Source organism: Stegodyphus dumicola, chromosome 11 (genome assembly GCF_044657685.1).
Source record: "Stegodyphus dumicola isolate Sdum_Otavi_A_Nest chromosome 11, ASM4465768v1".
Taxonomy (NCBI): Eukaryota; Metazoa; Arthropoda; class Arachnida; order Araneae; family Eresidae; genus Stegodyphus; species Stegodyphus dumicola.
The window spans coordinates 78,491,010-78,511,286 of NC_140778.1; the positions used below are offsets into that span (position 1 = coordinate 78,491,010).

Sequence of the window (20,277 nt, forward strand, 5' to 3'; positions counted from 1 at the left end):
AATCCTGTGACAGACTGAAGTAATTTCAGTTGCTGATATGTTTTCCTGTTCTTCGGAAAATTTCTTCATGAAAAAGTTCAAAACCGATTGTGATGAATATTCAATATTAGCTACTAATGTTTCTTGCTTTGGGAATGTATAGTTAAAGCTATAACATCCTCGAATTTAATATTAATCATTTTCCAAAATACTTTACATTCTTCATGAAAGTTGTCTCTCTTCATAAGCTAATCAAATTAAGTTAACCACTTATCTTGATATGACGTCGAATATTTTATCTCTTTTTGTGGCACTTGTTCACTTGCACAATCAGAATCATTTTTTTCAGTAGACGTTGTTATGAAAGCATTTAAATAATTTCAAAATATGCACATGTTTGTGGATAGCTAGCTAACTGCAGGCTAAATGAAAGAATGGATTGAAAATGAGAGGGTGGCGTTAGATGAGGACACATGTGCGATATGCCGGCATGAAACGACTACTCTTACTGTAAGGTGCTTACTCATCGTAGATCGCTGCTGCAAAGAATGTGTATTAACATAGACATTCTTTGGCTGCTGTGCGCGGTCGTGTGATTTTCGATGCTCTCAACCATTTCTTCCGTGCACAGTGTGTCGTTTTTTTCAAGAAACTTTATATTCCGGGAGAGTAATATTTTTTTTTAATTTCTTACTGGAGCCAGGAGATTTTAATTTTCACAACTGAATTCCGGGCGAGGTGGGAACTCTAGCTACAATGTGCATAACCAATCTTCCAGCAAACATGCTTATTATAATCCTTCAATCAAGCATTTCTGCATTTTGTGTGCATTCTTTTTCCTATATTCTAAAGTTTAACAGTTTTTATAAGTAAATTGTGATATTTTTTGCCTTAAGCTTCATTTTAAAATTCAGCCTTGTAGAATTTGTGAGCAATTTTACCACAATTCTATAATAAAACTTTCTGCAAGAAAACGGAATTTTGTAAAGGGAACAAAAAGGAAATGCTTCTCCTCCATAGCCGAGTGCTGCATGAACTGAATTCTTTTTTTTCATGTGGGGCGTGGAAAAAACAGATAGGTGTGTACTTGAGGACGAGAAAAGTGCAAAATTTGGAAAACAGATTTGGGGAAAAAACTTTTTTTTTTTTTTTCAATTCGTCACATCTTTTATTTTATAATAATATTTATATTTTCAAATATATTTTCTCATGATATATTAATAATTTTTACCAGTTTATAATAAATATCTACGGTTTCGTAATCTTTCTGAAATAAATCTGTGAAAACCCAATAAGTAACTTTTAACTTTTCATCTGTAAAAAATCAAAAAATTGTGCTAAGGTTATTGCTTTCATATATATAACTTGTTTCATGCTCATGGATCCATGCAGAATGTTTCAGATAGGTTTATACTTATATGTCCCTGATTATTGTCCATTATTGAATATTTAGCTTTGACATCTGGTACTTGTGGAATATGAAATTCTGAACAGTGGTTAAGTATTGCATCACCATGTCCATGCTGTAGCTTGCTAGTGCATTTTATAAAATTTGGCTCCTTTTACGTTAACAAAAACAAAAAATTGAAATTTCGGTCTGTGCAGGGCCTCCTAGCAGGGGTCAAGTACTTAAAAGTATGCAGGCAGCAAAAATCGGGGGGCGGCCGGACTGTCGCAATAACACGAATAAGTATTTTAAATTCACTGCAAATATTTGTCATATGCAAGAGCTTTTAGTTGATCTTTGGATTATGGTAACTTGGCGAAAATGTGGCGACCAACTCTGCTACAGCAACCCTCTATGTTTTTTTTGTTTTTTTTTTTTTGCCACCATTTTGTCTTCAGGAAGTAAAGACATGTTTCTTTTCTTTTTATTTACTGAACACTTTTTCCAACAATCTACTAGCTGAATTAAATTATGCTAGAAATTTTATGTAACAAAACTGCTTAATCATGACAAATATTAACTGCAAAATTGGGAAAAAGTGCACAAACGCAAATTCCTTGCGCGTTTTTCAGAATAGCACATACACATAAACCATTTACACGTCGACTTATTTTTACTTTAAAAAACATCCCAGAATTGCACAAAAATGACATTGCACACACTCTTAACTTTATCCATCTACACTGCTATTTTCTCTTAAATTACAAAAATTTGCACGAAAATGCAAAAAAAATTCTGTTAATATTTAAACTCGTTAAAAGGTACATATATGAAATTACCTGATCACCAAAAAGTATATACCCTTTCCAAGGATGAACATTTCCATATATAAAATAAATAAAATATCTAAAAACTTTTACCTCTAAATTATCTATTATATTATAAACGTCACCAACAAATTCATACCGCAAACATTACAAATGGTTACAAATACTTAGTGTCAAATATTTAAATTATTTCCATACACGTTTACTTCAACTGAAACGTATACCAAATTCCTACAAACATAAAATTCACAAAATAACTATCATTTAATTAAAATATCACTAAACCATGTACACGTCAACTTATTTTTACTTAAAAAAAATCCCAGAAATGCACAAAAATGGCATTGCGCTCACTCATCACTATATCCATGTACACTGCTTTTTTCTCATAAATTAGAAAAATTTCACGAAAATGTATGAAAATTTTCTGAATCTTTAAATCCGGTAAAAAGAACATATATGAAATTACCTGATCGCGAAAAAGTATATACCTTTTCCAAAGATGAACATTTCCACGTATAAAATAAATAAAATATCCAAAAACTTTTACCTCTAAATTATCTATTATATTATAAACGTCACCAATGAATTCATACCGCAAACATTACAAATGGTTACAAATACTTAAATTATTTCCCCTCACGTTTACTTCCACTGAAACGTATACCAAATTCCTACAAACATATAATTCACAAAATAACTATCATTTAATTTAAATATAATTAAATTCAAAAACGCTACTTAAAATATAAATAAGCACATACATTAAATTAATCAAAATTAGCTTACAATCCTAATTACTTTAAACTAAATCATTGCTAATAACAATTTTCCAATAATAGGATATTACAGTCAAAAGTCGTTAATTCGGACACCCATAATCCGGACCTCAAAGCAAAAACTTTCTGCTCATGCGCTGCGTTGACACATGCGCATAGGCGTTTACGCGTGCGAGTAAGACCTTTACGACTGCGCATATGCGTGTGTGCAAGGGCAGAATACGTTTTCGCATGCGCGTTTAATGTATAACGGACAGTATAAGCTAAAATTATCTATTTCAGTTAATGTTGATGATTGCTTTGTTTCTTAATCTTCGAATTGGATCCGGCTTATTATTTTTTGCAGACTGTTAGAGCAATTTAATAAAAGCTGGAACTTTCGATTATGTCAAAAACAATTTCCGATTATGGAGCTGCCAAAGGATCTACAAAACGAAAGCATGTTTCGATGTCCATCAAACAAAAAGTGGAATTGCTGTAAAAAATGGATAAAGGCATATGCTTTGTTTCTCTAACCATTCCGAAATCTGTTTTATCAATTTCACGCTGGTCTGCCGGGGGAGGACAAAAAGTGGAATTCCTGCAAAAAAATGGATAAAGACATGAAAAATGTAACAGAGAGGTTAGTGAAAACGACAAAATTTCGATTGACAAGTTAGTCGGTATTCTCGGCACAGCTATTATGGGACTTCAAAAGCGGAACTTTGTAACTGAACAAGAAATTATGTCTGTTTATAGAATTAAAGAGAAAGTATTATCACATAAAACGAAGCAACTTAAACAACTGACATTGAAAGAAATGTTTAATAAAGTAAACAAATAAATATTAAGCTTTTTTATATAAATTTTGACAACCTTTAGGTCATAATTGTTCTTTATTTCATAAAGTACGGTTTCATATTTTGAATTTTAGAATTTCTGCATGCCATCTTACGAGATTTAAACTGATGATCTATAATCCGGAATGGCCGAAGTCCCGACGAGTCCGGATTAACGACTTTTGACTGTACTTTATTTACTCCTTACATTTAGAACAATGCATAAAAATAATATCCTCAAATAATTAAAAATACTAACTTACCTAATCTGCGAATTTTTCCTCCATACTTCCTCTGCTAAATAAAAAGCAAAATTCTCTTTATCACAATGCCTAAATAGCCATTTCGAATTCACTTTAGTTAGAGCCATGGGATCCAAAAATTAATCAACATTGTTTCACACGACACAGAATAAAGCAAAACACAAAATTTCCAGATTTCCCCCCTTTTCCGATTAAAGAACTGTAATTCGTCCATTAATGTCACATGACATATCTCATGATCTCTCATTTCCCTCACACAAAATAATGCGTAATCGGAACTGACTACTTCTCATATTATTACCAAAGTCCTAGGTAGTAACCTTTCTCGCGTCCAAAATGTCGCCAAACTACCAGTTACCTTATTCCAAAGATCAGCCAAGCGTTTTATACAGTTTGCCAATTTTGTGCTTAGTGAGTATGAGATAAAAATTTTATTAGTCATTGAGTTTTTTTTTTTTTTTTTTTTTTTTTTAATTGGGAGACTGTTGTCTTAAGAAAATTCGTGGGCAGTCTGTTACTTAGGGACGGGTTTGGTTGTGTGATTAGGTATAAAAATGTTTCTCAACTTCAATAAGCTTTCAATCAATTTTTGCACATATCAGCGCTCATGTATATCAAAAACCTCATGTATGTAAAAAGGCATTTGGAAAATATTTTTTCCTTAGATGTAAGAAATAGTTATGTACTAAATGTGTCTTTAAGAAATATTTTGTTTTTATATTGCCAGAAGAAAACATAATTTTAACCTTCAAGGACACATACTGCCTTTCTATATTGCATGTACCAAAGTAGAGTCTTGTACTTATATTTCCTCCTTTGTTTCGGAAGTATTTGCACTGATCAGCTTTAAGAGAAATGGGAGCCTAAATTGATTTTGAAATTCACTGAGGGAGCATGATGAAATATTTCTTTTATAATGCAAAATAAGAATAGAAAGAATCGGAAAATTTCGAACTTTATTGACTCTATTGTTATTTTTAACCGAAGAGATATTCCGTATAAAAATTATATTCAGTTGATGTTTGCAAATAGGACTCCTCTAACAGAAATAAGAATTATAATCGGGCAAAGTTATGATCTTAACAGAATATAATTTTGCAGATCATTTTAATTTTATTTCATGTGATTGACTGAAGTAACATTGCATCTGTTGTACTCTTCTTGTTTTGTTTAATAAATCTTTTTTTTAAATTATCACTATAAATGTTTTTGTCATTATTTACATATAGCCTTAAAAGTATGGGGGGGGGAAATGTACATATTGAATTTAAGGAGATATTTAAATACAAGAATGCTAAAATTTGTATTTTGAAGTTTGCAAAATGGAATGATCTATAATCCGGACATCAAAGGCACAAACTTATGCATGCGCATAAAGCCAGTAAAGTATGTACCCATGCGCGGTTCCGATAGTGAAGAAAGTAACAGAGAATGTTATTGAAAAAGAAACAATTTCGATTGAACAGTTAGTCGGTATTCTCGACGCAGCAATTACAGGACAATTTTGATTGAACAGTTAGTCGGTATTCTCGACACAGCAATTACAGGACTTTGTAACTGAACAAGGAATTATGTCTGTTTATAGAATTAAAGAGAAAGTATTAGCACAAAAAACAAAGCAACTTATGTTGATAGAAATGTTTACCAAAGTAAACAAATACTAAGCTTTTTTTTTTTTTTGTAAATATTGATACCCTTTAGATCATAATTGCTCTTTATTTCATAAATTATGGTTTCATATTTTTAATTGTATAATTTCTGCATGCCATCTTACCAGAATTCAATTGATGATCTATAATCCGGAATCGCCGAAGTCCCAACGAATCCGGATTACGGACTTTGTACTGTATAAAAAGTAAATCATGAAATCATTTTTGCCAGTGCAACTTGATACAAGTTCTTAAAAATTAACTTTTCCTGAATATTTTTAGATTTACTGTTTAATTTATTTTTAATACTTAATACATCAAGCATAGGTATAAAAATACAGAATTTTTTCAAAAACCCTCTAAAGGGGACAATGAGGAAATATGTTTGGTAGATATTTAGTACAATGCACATTTATTCATATACAAATATGTTGTAGAACATAGATGTTAACATCTTACCTCCTTCCAACAAACACAATATTTACATTTATGTATTAACTTTTACAACACTATTTAAGTATTTTATGTTATTTGCAACATAAACCTCACCATAGAATAAGAAATAACTCATTGTTAATGTTAATTACATATTTCATTATTTTTATTAGTTTTTAACTGATAGAGAGTGTAATACTAAACAATGTCTAGTAGATAAGTTACCTAAGTGCAAATACATAAAATCGACATATGTACAAAATACCTATACAGTCAAAAGTTGTTAATCCGGATTATAGATCATCAGTTTAAATCTGGTAACATGGCATGCAGAAATTATAAAATTAGAAATATGAAACCGTAATTTATGAAATAAAGAACAATTATGATTTAAAGGGTATCAAAATTTACAAAAAAAAAAAAGCTTAATATTTATTTGTTTACTTTATTAAACATTTCTTTCAATGTAAGTTGTTTATGTTGCTTCGTTTTTTATGTGATAATACGTTCTCTTTAATTCTTTAAACAGACATAATTTCTTGTTCAGTTACAAAGTTCCGCTGTTCAAGTCCTATAATTGCTGTGTCGAGAATACCGACTAATTTGTCAATCGAAATTTTTTCGTTTTCAATAACCTCTGTCACTTTCTCTGCTATCGGAAGCGAATTATAATGACGAGGCATTTGATTTAAATCATATCAAAGGTGGGGTACATCGAGATGAAATACTACATTTAATAACGAATTATAAGCCAAATAAAATAAAAACATCTGCCCTAAAGATAAGGATAGTGCTGACAGATCAACTTCCAATTCATTCAAATAGATGAGGGCTATTTTTTTGAACAGAAATATAATTTTTAGACCATTTGATCTAAAAATGTTAAAGCCAAGTAAGAATGTGGGTTATCTCCAAAGAGTAAGCACATCATATAACGATAACCATTTTATAAGAATTTAAATGTTTTCCCCTGATTTGGAGCCAAGGCTGCTCTCTGAGCTTTATTCTGACTTAGCTAACACAAAGAAACAAGATCATTCTTTCTCTTCTTCTTCTCTACCGGAATATAGGTCATTTCTCTAAACATTCTTGTTTTCAAGTCTAAAAAATATAATAATGTATAATTGAGCTTTAGAGTTTTGCAACAAGTAAGATGGTTGCCATTCATATTTCCTTACAAGCGTCTATAGAAAGAAGCCAACTTATGGAATCAGGATCTGATGTGCATCTCACTTTGTGCACATGCTGCCACACTCTTCATGAAATCCTTTTGTTTATTTACATGAAGTACCATGTGGTTTGGAAATCTGTGTCATGTGGTTGAGAATGATGCATTTGTATTAATTCTGTATGACATATCTGTATATGAGCTACAGTGAATACAGTTGAATGAATAAATCCATGTTTGTTAAAAAAAATTAATTTATGCTTGGAGATTAAAAAAAATTGCTAATGCGAGTTATTAAGTAGTGTATTTTTTAATTAAAAATGATTCCTTTTTAATTATACATTCAATTAATTATGTACAATAAATTATAATAATATAACCTATGACTGTTTCTAATTAACCATGCTTATCTTCTGTAAATTATTGTTAGAACATGCAAATGATAAAGAAATATGCTATTTTATGCTAGTTTAATTTTTAGCAGGTAATTACAGGACCATGACAGAGAGTGCCAATTATTTGTTTCTGAAATTATTTTATTGCAGTTATACTAAGCTCATGCGTTAAGGGGTATTAAAAAGCTTATTTACGGCACATAGGAGCACATTCTGATGCATCAGCTATGTGATAATTTAAGCATTGGGTGTTGCAACTGGCATCTCAACAATGAATTGAAAGACCGACATTTCATCATCTGTGCAAGCAGGGCTGTGGAGTCGGCAGGAAAAATGACTTTACTCCAACTGCTGGAATTTTAAAGACTCCGACTCCTCATATATGTAAACATATGCACATGGGTTACAGCTTATTTTTTTAATAGGAAAGAAGTAATAGATGCTATAGATGTATATGTATAGATGTAGTATATGATCTACAGTGAATACAGTTGAATGAATAAATCCGTGTTTGTTAAAAAAAATTAATTTATGCTTGGAGATTTAAAAAAAAAAAAAAAAAGTATGAATGGAAGTGAAACAGTCATCCAACTACTGAAAGTGAAACTGTTAATTGCATGTTCAGTTTTTAATGGTGATGACTCACTCACTGTCGTCCATAAAATGCCTATTCTGAAGCAAATAATATTTTGAATATTACTGTTGAGGAAAGAAAAGCATTCGAAAGACAAAATGCACCTTTGTATCTGGTACATTATGCATGCGTCATAAATGAAAGATATTGAATTAATATAAATATTTAAAAAAGATGTACTAAGATATAATATTAATAACGTGATATATATATATAGGGAGTAATGGCCAAAATCAGAAATATAATCAGAAAAAAACCAAATAAATATGCTTTGCCTTAAAAATTTGTGTTGGTGGAAAACTTGGTGTTATATAAATTATGACATGGGATTGTAACTAGGGATTTTTATTTTGAATGATTGTATAAATCAGTCAATGTCTTTCCCACAAAAAATTATGTCATGGTATCAAAATGCATAGCCTGTCCATTTGTGTTAACAGTTTAACATTAAAAATGACGACACAGGATGCCAATTTAACTTCATAATTGTAATGATACTCATGCCCTTATGAATGATAACAATAAAATATACTTAATGCAATTTCATTATTAATTTTCATGGATATTCGTAACAAAGAGAAAACATAGTAACTGATTGTGCAGTTAGTGTAAAAATATGAATTGAGGAAAACCTCATATTGCACTTCAAACTTTTACATTTACCGATTTAGAAATTACGAAATATGTTCTGTTTAGAAATTACGAGCTGCTGTAAAGCTGTTTAATGTATTGTCATTTTTTGTAAAACAACATTTTGTTGCAACATATTCCACCTATATGAAGTAACTATTGTTATTGCTAATACTAGCAATGGAACTTTCAGCAACAACAGAAAACTGCAGTGAAATTAGGCTGAATTTCTTTATTTGTTTAAAATCATTCAGCAATAAATCTCACAATAATTTTATGTTCACATATAGTTTATTTACCTGCATTTTCTGAATGAGGACAAAAATTTCTGTTTAAACTGTTGTTAGGATATAAACTGTAATTTACAGATTGTCATCTTATGCGTGATCCAAGAAAGTCTCATAACTTACTGAAGATTGCAGTATCATTTGTCGCATATGGCATTCATTTGCATTAATAGAAATGTGCTGTGTGTAGGTCTATGTAATATTTAAAATTAGAGCCCACCAGAACTCAGTATCTCTCAGTTTTGAATGAAATCATAATTTCAGTTAGTGTTCATCTTTCTTTCTTTACAGCTTATAATATTTTGCTACTCTTCTGCTTATCGGGACTGGATTCAGCAATGTATAGATGTATGTGTTCACGTATGCATGTATATATGTATTTATGTATGTACATGTGTGTGTGTTTGTATATATATGCACATAGATAAACATATGCATACATTTTTTAATCTGGTCCCGATAACAGAAGAGTACCAATATTTTTTTAATGCATAAACGAATAATTCATAATATTCATAAAATTTTGTTACGAATGCACACTGTTATAGTAAAATTTATATTTATAGTAGCCTGTATGCATGCGTCAATTTCCTTTGAAAAACCAAAACACATGGTTTAATCAAAACACACATTTGAAGGTGTAAATCTCCATATTCAAACTGAATCTCGTCACAAAAAAGACTTTTTAGGAGAAGTACCCACCTAGTTAATAAAGTACCCATGATGTCAAGATGGCAGGTTGCCTCCATGGGCACTTTTGTAGTTTTCCCCATGTGTAATAAGTGTATCAGCCAGTTCCCTTCACAAAGTCATCCACAAAAGCACTCCTTAGGCAAATAGCCCTCAAATGCTTTACTATAATTAAATACGCCAACTTTAACAGCTGAATGGAATTCTTGTGGATTTCACTGTGTATACTATCAATGTGGTATAGGGAGAGAGCCACTATGTAGGGTTACCAGACATTGGGGATTAGCCCAAATGATTCAGAGTTTGTAATTCTACTTGGACTGTGTCTAAGGAATGCAAAATGTTCACTATTGTTAGATGAAAGTGTCTTCTTGTCTAGTTAATCAGTTTTGTCACTAAATGCATCAGCTCCAATAGAAAGATTTTTTTTCAATAATGAACAATAAATATTGTTATCCAGAAAGACATTGATTACAGCTGTGAACAGTGAAGAAACTATTAAACTTGAAAATGAATTCTGAATATTCATCTAGGAACTTTTATGAACATTAAAAAGAAGTTTTTGTCAATATTACCTAATGGAAAATATGCAAGAGCAGGTCCATATTTTGTTCTTTTGAATACTTTCCTTTCATTCCTTCATACACCATAACTGTCCCAAACATAAGCATATGCAAGCAATTTTCAGGGTGGAGGGAGATGAGATGAAATGATAACCCTATCAATGTGTGCTTTTCCATAATTCAATGACAAAAATTCATTTTAGAAGCATCAGTTTTCAAAATCAAAATTATAATCTGAGTAACTTATTATAACTGGGGTTGTTGTATTTAGAAATTTTGATCATTGTAGCTACTGAAAACCTTTTGAATGATTTTATTCAGAAATGTTTAAAATGAATCTTTTGTAAATTAAATTAGGTACTAATTGTATTCAGTGATTGTATTCACAAAACTTTCTAATTTTCCACATGATAGATAATTTTGTTATGATAAAAATAGTTAAGTCTGAGATCCTTGTTAATCTTTCCTTGGAAACAAGAATGCAATCATTATTTCCATGTTTATATTTTTAGCATCTTAAAATCTTTTTAACATTTTTTCATAACAGTAGAATATATGTTATTTAAAATAATCAGTATACAGAAAATAAGCTTTATGAAAAACAGATTGTGTCCACACAAATAAAAAAAAATCTAAACGTACAGCTCAGCATCTGTATGAGCAGAAATTAGAATGAATTGGGTTATTAAATTAAAGTAAAGCATACTTCCTAGTTTGATCAAGACTCTCCTAGAGGATATGCATCCGAATGTTTACTGAAAATAGCCTAGGAAACAGGATAAGAGTCTTATATTCCTCTTCTGCAAAAGAAGTTTTCAAGTTAATTTCTGTATCAACAAATTGTAGGTGCTGTCATCCTGCACAGACACTGTCAAATATCACAAAAATACATGTTTAATGAAAATCACACAATCAAGTCCAATAGTCTGCATTCTAAAAATATCTGAAATTTCCAGGTAAGTGTTTTACATAAATTTAAGAAAATATTTGAAATTCAATCCTTTTTTTTTTTTTTTTTTTTTTTTAGTTATGTAAGCTAAGAGGTTTTGCTGTAACTTGAAAATCTCCTATTGGCTTGATTTAGATGAACAGCATTTTTGTGCTTTGCCTAATTCAAATAATGCAGTCCTACTTCTAAAATAATATAACTTTGAAAATTATCACACAATCTGCACACATTCAGATAAAAAAAAATCACAATTAAAAAATAGGAATCATACATCGAAATGAAACAAATCAACTTATTAGAGTTATACAAATCTTTTAAAATTAGAGTGAAGTAAGGTAACTTTATAATTTTTCTTTTAAGAAAAACTTTCCTTATATAAATGTCTATTACAATAATTAAGTTTTTTTTAAGCTAAAACTATGTGATTAACAAAATATACTTATTAATATTTTACATATCATTGATGTGTAGATAATTAATAAGTGAGAAATATACTTAAAATGTATACATGTGGTACATAATCAGCTTTTATATTCAACCCCTACAAATGCAGCCTTAGCACACTTAAGCAATTTTTTCCTCAAGTGATTTTACATTTTTATAAATGATGCACATACAATTACATATTATATTTATAATTGCAACTTACATGTTTAAATATGGGAAACAGTAAATAATTAAAAATTATTCTAAGAAATATGTAACTGTAATATACATTATTTTTAACTCACATGTATGTAATTCATAATGATCAAATCGGATACAGCTTCCTGTGTGTTATTGCAAAGTTCTTGAGAAAACTTTTGTATCAGAAGATTTTATGCGCTCTAATTTTACAAAGGTAATACAGTCAAAAGTCTTTAATCTGGACTCATAGGGACTTCGGCGATTCCGGATTATCGGTTTCTCCGAATTATAGATCATCAGTTTAAATCTGGTAAGATGGCATGCAGAAATTATAAAATTAAAAATATGAAACGGTAATTTATGAAATAAAGAGAAATTATGATCTAAAGGGTATCAAAATTTACAAAAAAAAAAAAAAAAAAAAAAAAAAAAAGCTTAATATTTATTTGTTTACTTTATTAAACATTTCTTTCAACATGCGCATGCGTAAAGCATACATTACGCATAGTCGAAATTAGAAAATTGCAACCAGAAAACTATTTGATGTGTATTTGTGATATTTATAATGACGAGGAATTTGATTTAAATCATATCAAAGACGGAGTACATGAAGATAAAATACTACATTTAGTAAGGAATTATAAGCCAAATAAAATAAAAACATCTGCCCTGAAGTTAAGGCTAGTGCTGACAGATCAACTTCCAGTTCATTGCGTGCCGCGACGTCCCCCCCCCGTCAACGCAGCGTGAAATTTCAGAACAACAACAACAAATTTCGTAACAGATTTCGGAATGGTTAGAGAAACAAAGGATATGCCTTTATCCATTTTTTACAGCAATTCCACTTTTTGTTTGATGGACATCGAAACATGCTTTCGTTTTGTAGATCCTTTGGCAGCTCCATAATCGGAAATTCTTTTTGACATAATCGAAAGTTCCAGCTTTTATAAAATTGCTCTAACAGTCTGCAAAAAATAATAAGCCGGATCCAATTCGAAGATTAAGGAACAACGCCATCTGCAACATTAACTGAAATAGATAATTAGATCATTTTAGCTTAGCTTATACCGTCCGTTATACGTTAAACGTGCATGCGTAAACGTATTATGCGCAAGCGTAAATGCATATTTGCGTATGCATAAAGGTATTATGCGCATGCGTGAATGCATTATGCGTTGACGCATGCGCAGAAAGTTTGAGGTCCGGATTAAAGATTTTTGACTGTAATACAATCATAATTATCCATGTTTTACCTTAAATACAAAATCATTCCCAATGTTCTACCTTTTAATAATATTTACTACTTTCAACAGAATTTCTTTCATTTTTAATTGTTTTTATACACATCAATGGATTATTATTCAGTTATCGGAAAGCACACGAGGGCTATCTGCCTAAAGGGAGGGATGCCCTCGTGGAGGACTTTCTAACTTTATACACATTAAAACTGAGAAAACTTTCACAGATTTTCCTGTCTTAAGTCACATGTGTAAAGAGGTTTATGATACTTGCAGAACATAACATCTAAAATTAGCTCAATATATAAATATTATGCAATGTAAAGAATGCTATTAATTAAGAAAATATGTAATAAAATGGATTAGAGAAGAAATTATGCATGAAGCAGCAGCTGAAAATAAAGCTTTTTAATTAACAAAGCAGAAAAGCAACTCCTGTACTACTTTTCTTATAAAATAAAACAATATTTTTATTTATTTATTTTTTCAAAAATAAAATCTCAAGAAATCAAATTACAAGAAAGTCAAATTTATATTAATATCAGAAAAAATTGACACATAGTTGAAATTGTCTGGCTTGGACAGTACAAAAAGGTTACGAGGCTTACATAAATATACATAACTGTTGAGAAATCTGATCTTCATTATATAATGCAGTAGACATTCTAATCAGCAGTTAAATAGTTTACCTACTGAGAGTAGTTTTTTCCTCCTAAGATCAGGTTTAGATTAATATCTTTTACTTCCTCAACAGTAGGTCTTCTGATGGAAGTTTTTAACGTTTTAAGTATTCTTGTACAAAATAATCTCCTTTGGTTATCAATATTTTTATTTCCTGGTATGTTCTGCACTACTACCTCACGTGAAATGTCATTTATTGCTGATGTAGCACGGATAGCTTTTAATGTTAGCTCTGCAGGTGCAAATATTTTCTTAAGCTTTCTATTTCTTCCATAGTAGTGACACTGTCAATTAAATTATTAATTTTCTCTTTTAATTAATTTTTTTCAATATCAACTCTGAGTGTTTCATTATTAAAAGAACTATTTTGGTGTAATTTTTTCATTATCATAGTTGTCTCATCAGTTTCAATAATACTTAAACTACTTTCCTCATTAGTATAACTGCTGTTATCACTTCCCTTTGTTTGATTCATAAAATTAGAAATATAATGAATATGTTTGCACATATTCTATTTAATGGCATTGTCTGCACATGTGCATGATAATCAGTGTATACAAATATTGCAATAACTGCATATCAACATATATTCAGTAATGTTTTCATTATTTTCATAAATCTGAAAACCTCTTGAAGATTGCACTGTCCAGCTATTTTCATTTTGCACAACTGGTGATTTAAAAGAGAGACTTTCTTTGTGACGTTTTCTTATGCCCTTTAATTTACTTGTTAACTTTCCTTTATTTAGAATTAACAGTCTGTCAAAGAGTTTATCCCGTACGAAAAGCATGATGGCATGAATAGCTTTATCAAGACTTTCCACAGTCTTTCCTTGTAAATAAATATATTTAATAGTACGATGCATGCGTTCAATATGCATATTTGTGTTTAGGCCACTGTGCATCCACTGTGCAATATGCTCAAGTAGTTACATTTTTTGTATGGTACGTTTTAAAATATGATGAAAATTCTGAAATTTGTGGATCATCTTCCAAATATACAATGACATTTTCTAACATTTTATAAAAAGTCTCCTCATCTCGCTCCTCGAGCAAGGTTCGAAGGATTTTATATACCTATCCTTGCTTGAGGTGGGATTTTATTTTTTTAATTTTTTTTTATTTATTTATTTATTTATTTTTTATTGTTGAGAAAAATAATGATATAACATGCTGGTCAGTTCGATTTGAGATTAGAAATGCACAGGGAAAACCCTGCCTCATGTTGTCAATTACGACCAAGGATGTAAGTTCAAATGAACAGCTATTTAACCCGTGGGTGCTATCTACAGAAATACAGTCTGATCCAAACTTTTTAAGCATGTCACACTGTGCCTCATTCATGATGATTAAAACAAAATCATCGTTCCTTAATAACTCTTGATGTTTTAAAATAATGGCTTGAGGATTATATAGCAAAACACAAGAATTTTCATTTGCCTGCATCTCATTAACCCATGCCTCCACGCTAATCCCATCAGTTTGATGCCAAACAACAGTAACATTTAAATTAAAAACTCTTTTCAATATTACGAAAATCCTTATTTGTTAAAAGATGAATTCTTTGAAGATTTGACTCTGATACTGAATATCTGAGTTCGTCTAATATAGAATCAAATAGAACTTTTGCTGCTATTTTATCTTGATCATTCTGCGAAAGGTTTAAATGCCCAGTATCATTAGAATGACCAATATGCGTTTGTAAGAGCACTAACCTCATGCAAACCATTTTCTGTTTCTGTAGCAGTTATAGAAGAGGGACAGTATGTATTTATTTTATTACGTCCTTGAATTTTCAGGTGTCTCAACCCTTTACTTTTGCTGTTAAAATTTCCTGAATGATGAATATGAAAATAACGTTTCTGTATACCTGATTTATTTTCTTTTGTGCCTCTTTCTAAAACATATGTTGAATTCGTATTTAATTGAATATCATGCTTCCATCGGTAGAAGTCCTCCTGGGTCTTAAATATTAAATTTTGAGAATTGATGTTTACAGCACGCAGACTGGCAGTGCAACGAAACGTCCTTTTCTTACTTCCTTGTACGAAGTAAAAAGGAAGAGTAGCGTCTAGCCAACACCTCCTTATAGGACCTTCTATAAGGAGGTGTTGGTCTAGCCCTAGCATTGAAGTTGCTTCACGCATGCGCAGTAGGCATATTTCAGCATGGTAACCTTCGTTGCTTGGCTCAGGCAAAAATAGTTAGATGGTTAATGTATTCCCAAATATGTGTACATATATTTTACTTCATACCATTTGTTAACGGAAATATTTTTTGTTTTATAAATCTGTGTACTTTTTAAAATCTTATATAAAATGATTAATTTTAAAAAGTAGTTTCATATTCTTTTGTTATATAATGAAAAAATTAACATAGATCATCAGTCATTTGAAGATAAAAATGTATTATCATTATTCTACCATTGTATTTAGTTTTATTATCGCCGCTCTATGAGAAATGTAAATTTCGATATGCATGTATAGAACAAGGAAAATAATTGTATAATATAAATAATAAATCAGAGGTGCAATATAAAAATTAACACAAATAAACACATCATCAGAACTCCTTCCATATTAGCAACATAACTTTGATAAAGCAAATTCCAGTGAAATTTCGACCAGTAATACATTTATATGGCTAATCTTTGGAATATGGTAACAAGTAGTTTGGCGACCGTTTGGTAAGGCGATAAAGGTTACTAGCTAGGACTTTAGCACTGTACATGGATAAAGTCAAGAGTGTGCGCAATGCCATTTTTGTGTAATTCTGGGATGTTTTTTTAAGTGAAAATAGGTTGACATGTACATGGATACCGAGTATGTGCAATTCTTAAAAACGCACCAAGCAGTGGGCGATTCTGCACTTTCTCCCAATTTCGCACCTAATCTTCGTCATGATTAAGCATTTTTGTTCCATAAAAGTTCTAGTATAAGCGTAATTCGGCTAGCAGATTGTTGGAAAAAATGTTGAGTTAAAAAAAAATAAAAAAAAAAATAAAAATATAAAAAAAAAATTTTAAAAAAAAAAAAAACTATGCCTTTACTTCATGAAAACAAAATGGCGTCCAAAACAAAACTAGCAGGTTGCTGTAGCGGGGTTGGTTGCCAAATTTTTGCCAAGTTACCATAATCCAAAGATTATTTATTGATTTGTTTTATTACTATGTATATACTGTATGTATTCGCATATAAGTGACAAATTTTAAGAAAAAAATCAAAGTTCATAGTAGGGGTCGACTTATACACAGAACCTAAAAATATATCCAGCGGCATTGCCACCGATTGATGGCACGTCGGAGAACTTGATTATTAAATATATCGTTCATGCAGTAATTTTTTTTAAATTTATGTTTTTTTTTTTTTTTAAATTCAACATCTGATGTCGCAGACCAATTCAATCTGTACGATATCTGTGAGGCGCTCTTTAGTTAATAAAACCATATCGAATCAGTAACTGTAACATAGAATTTGATGATGGCAGAGAAGATGGCGCAGTCTATCCAAGTGAGGCTTATTATCTGCTAAAATGGAAATTAAAAAAATTCACTAAATCGTGAATTAAATTTTATTGTGAACATTGGAATGTTGTTTTTATTAGTGGCAATGGCATTGCTCAACAAGTTTGTTTTCCCAAAAATGTTTCTCAAATGTAGGAGAGTGAACTTATACAGGGTGTGTATAATATATATACACTGATATATGTATAAATGGGGCAAATTGGCAGGGCTTTTGTTTGTATTCAAGTTATTCATGTAAAAAAGTTTTCAGTATGATTATAGCCACACAGTGGGAATTAACAGACTCTAAGCATGGAATGGTAGTTGGAGCTAGATGCATGGGACATTCCATTTTGGAAATTAGGGAATTCAACGTAGAGAGGTAACAAGAACGTGCCGGGAATACGTAAGTTCAGGTATAACCTCCCATCATGGACACAGTGGCCAATCACCTGCACTTAATGACTGAAACAACACTGCATGAAATAACTGCAGAAATCAATGTGGGATCTATGATAGACATGTCTGGTAGGAAATTTGGTTTTAATGGGCTATGGCAGCAGAAGACCAAGCAGAGTCTTCTATGTCAGTGGCAAGTAGCAAACTATGTATGTGCGATAGCAATAGTAAAAAGTATGGTCATTACTTACACTTTCTCGGTTCAAGTATAATACAAAGTCCGAAATCCGGACCTTAAAGCCACGAACATTTTTTTTTTCGGGGGGGGGGGGGTATACTTTACGCATACGCATTTGATTTTTCCTTCCGTAATAAAACGTGGAGATTTTCACTTAAAAATTCCGATTGTTAATTTCACTTAGGCACTAAAAAAATACCTCATGGAAAAACAATCATGTAAGCATAAATTTGTGAGATTAATAATTTGGATCCTTAGTTGAGTATCTGCTTAGCATACATCTCAAATCAAACATTCACCTATTTTATATCACCAACAGCGATCTGGCGAGTCATTATTCATTATATTTTGCTTTCATCACCGCATGTTTATCAATACATGGCAGCTTCAGTAATAACTCGTGCAGTGATGTCTAAACTTTTCTTTTTCATATATATTAGTAATTGAATAACAAGAGTATGGCAACCTTTTATGCTAACATTATGCTTGGCGATGATTATAGATTTTTAAATGCTTTAAGAAATGTTGACAAAGAAAAATTTAACAAAAATTTCTTTTCATATGCTAAAAATAGATTTTGTTAATGAAACTCTTAGGCCAAAGGATTACATTTAGTGCTATTTTAATTAAGAATAACTGATATGTTACTCACCATAAACCCAGAAGCAGCAGCAGAATTTAGGGAAGACAAAATTTTTGGAATTTGGGGAAGCACCAAGTGGCAAAATTAAGGGATGAGAAGTTTTTTATGATTTAGGGAAAGCACCTGGGATCCAAAGTTTAGGCGCGGTGAAAATTTATAACTTAAATAGGCGCTTTGTAGCAGAATTTAGGACCCATACAGACTGCACCAGGCGGTATCTAGCACCGCCCCTAGATAAAACCTTAATAGAGTAAACAAATAAATATTAAGCTTTTTTTTTTGTAAATTTTGATACCCTTTTGTTTAACCATAATTGTTCTTTATTTCATAAATTATGAATTCATATTTTTAATTGTATAATTTCTGCATCCCGTCTCACCAGATTTAAATTGATGATCTGATATCCGGAAAAATCCCAAATCCAGAATCGCCAAGGTCCCGACGAGTCCAGATTTCGGACTTTGTACTGTATTGGCCATTGTGTTACAGCTTGTAATTTGATTTATTTTAAACTCTTTCATATAGAAAACAATATCAGTCTGTGCACCTTATAGATCCATTTTAACTGAATTATTTTATTAGTAAGATTTGTTAAGTATCACATCAGATTTTAAGAAATGGTCAAATTCTTTTTTCCAATGATTTAAATCAAAGAGCTAAAGTTGTAAGAAATTTAGCTAGTTTTCAGTCACATCAAACATGCTAAGGAAATATTGATTTCATACTGATCCCAATACATAATTATACCTTAAATGAGTTAAGTCCACCAAAGGCTTGATGAAAGAATGATCAATTATTGATGATTATTTAAAGTAATTGCAGCCTTAATGTAAAATGGTATGCAGGTCCCCGAGAACAAATTCTCTATTATCCACTATACTGTGGGGGTATCACTGTTACCAACAGCTCATTGTTGCCTGCTTTTATACATAAAGGCAAGTTTCATATTTATATAATTCTTTTTACAGCTAGAACATGTCAATAACAGCATATTGCTCACAATGTATATATGAGATTTCAGGGTACTTTTCCGTTTTACCGGCGCAAGCGATAAAGTCGCTAATAATGGTGCAACCAATGCCAAACGGAATATTCTCGCTGGTAACCTTTTACGCCTCATTTTCAAAACAAGTCGCAGCTTTTTCTTATCAGATTGATTGTTTCTTTCAATACTGACATATAATTACATAGAATTTTTATCAGATAGTTCAGTTTTATGTCCAAGGCTATTTTCGGTAATTAAGTCAATTAGGATGCAATCACAGCGCTTACCCGAAGCCGAAAATATAGAAAAGGTAAAGTCAAGAAATAAATTCATCAATTCTAATGAGAATGCATTAGCGAAGTAAAGTACTGCAGTTTTACATAATTTCTGAGTAAGCTATTCGTACGAATTGAAATATTTTTTGCATTTAAACTTGTGTTCCAAATTAAGATTTAACTTGAAATTAATGTAGATAATTACTGAGAGCATTAGATTTTTGTAGAGAGTAGTTT

The 20,277-nt window shown here is 31.0% G+C and overlaps 1 protein-coding gene across 1 annotated transcript in view; it reads left to right on the plus strand.

Moving 5' to 3' along the window:
* LOC146994144 (uncharacterized) overlaps window positions 1-20,277 on the plus strand; it is an 82,503-nt gene that overhangs the window by 1,794 nt on the left and 60,432 nt on the right. The window lies entirely within an intron of this gene.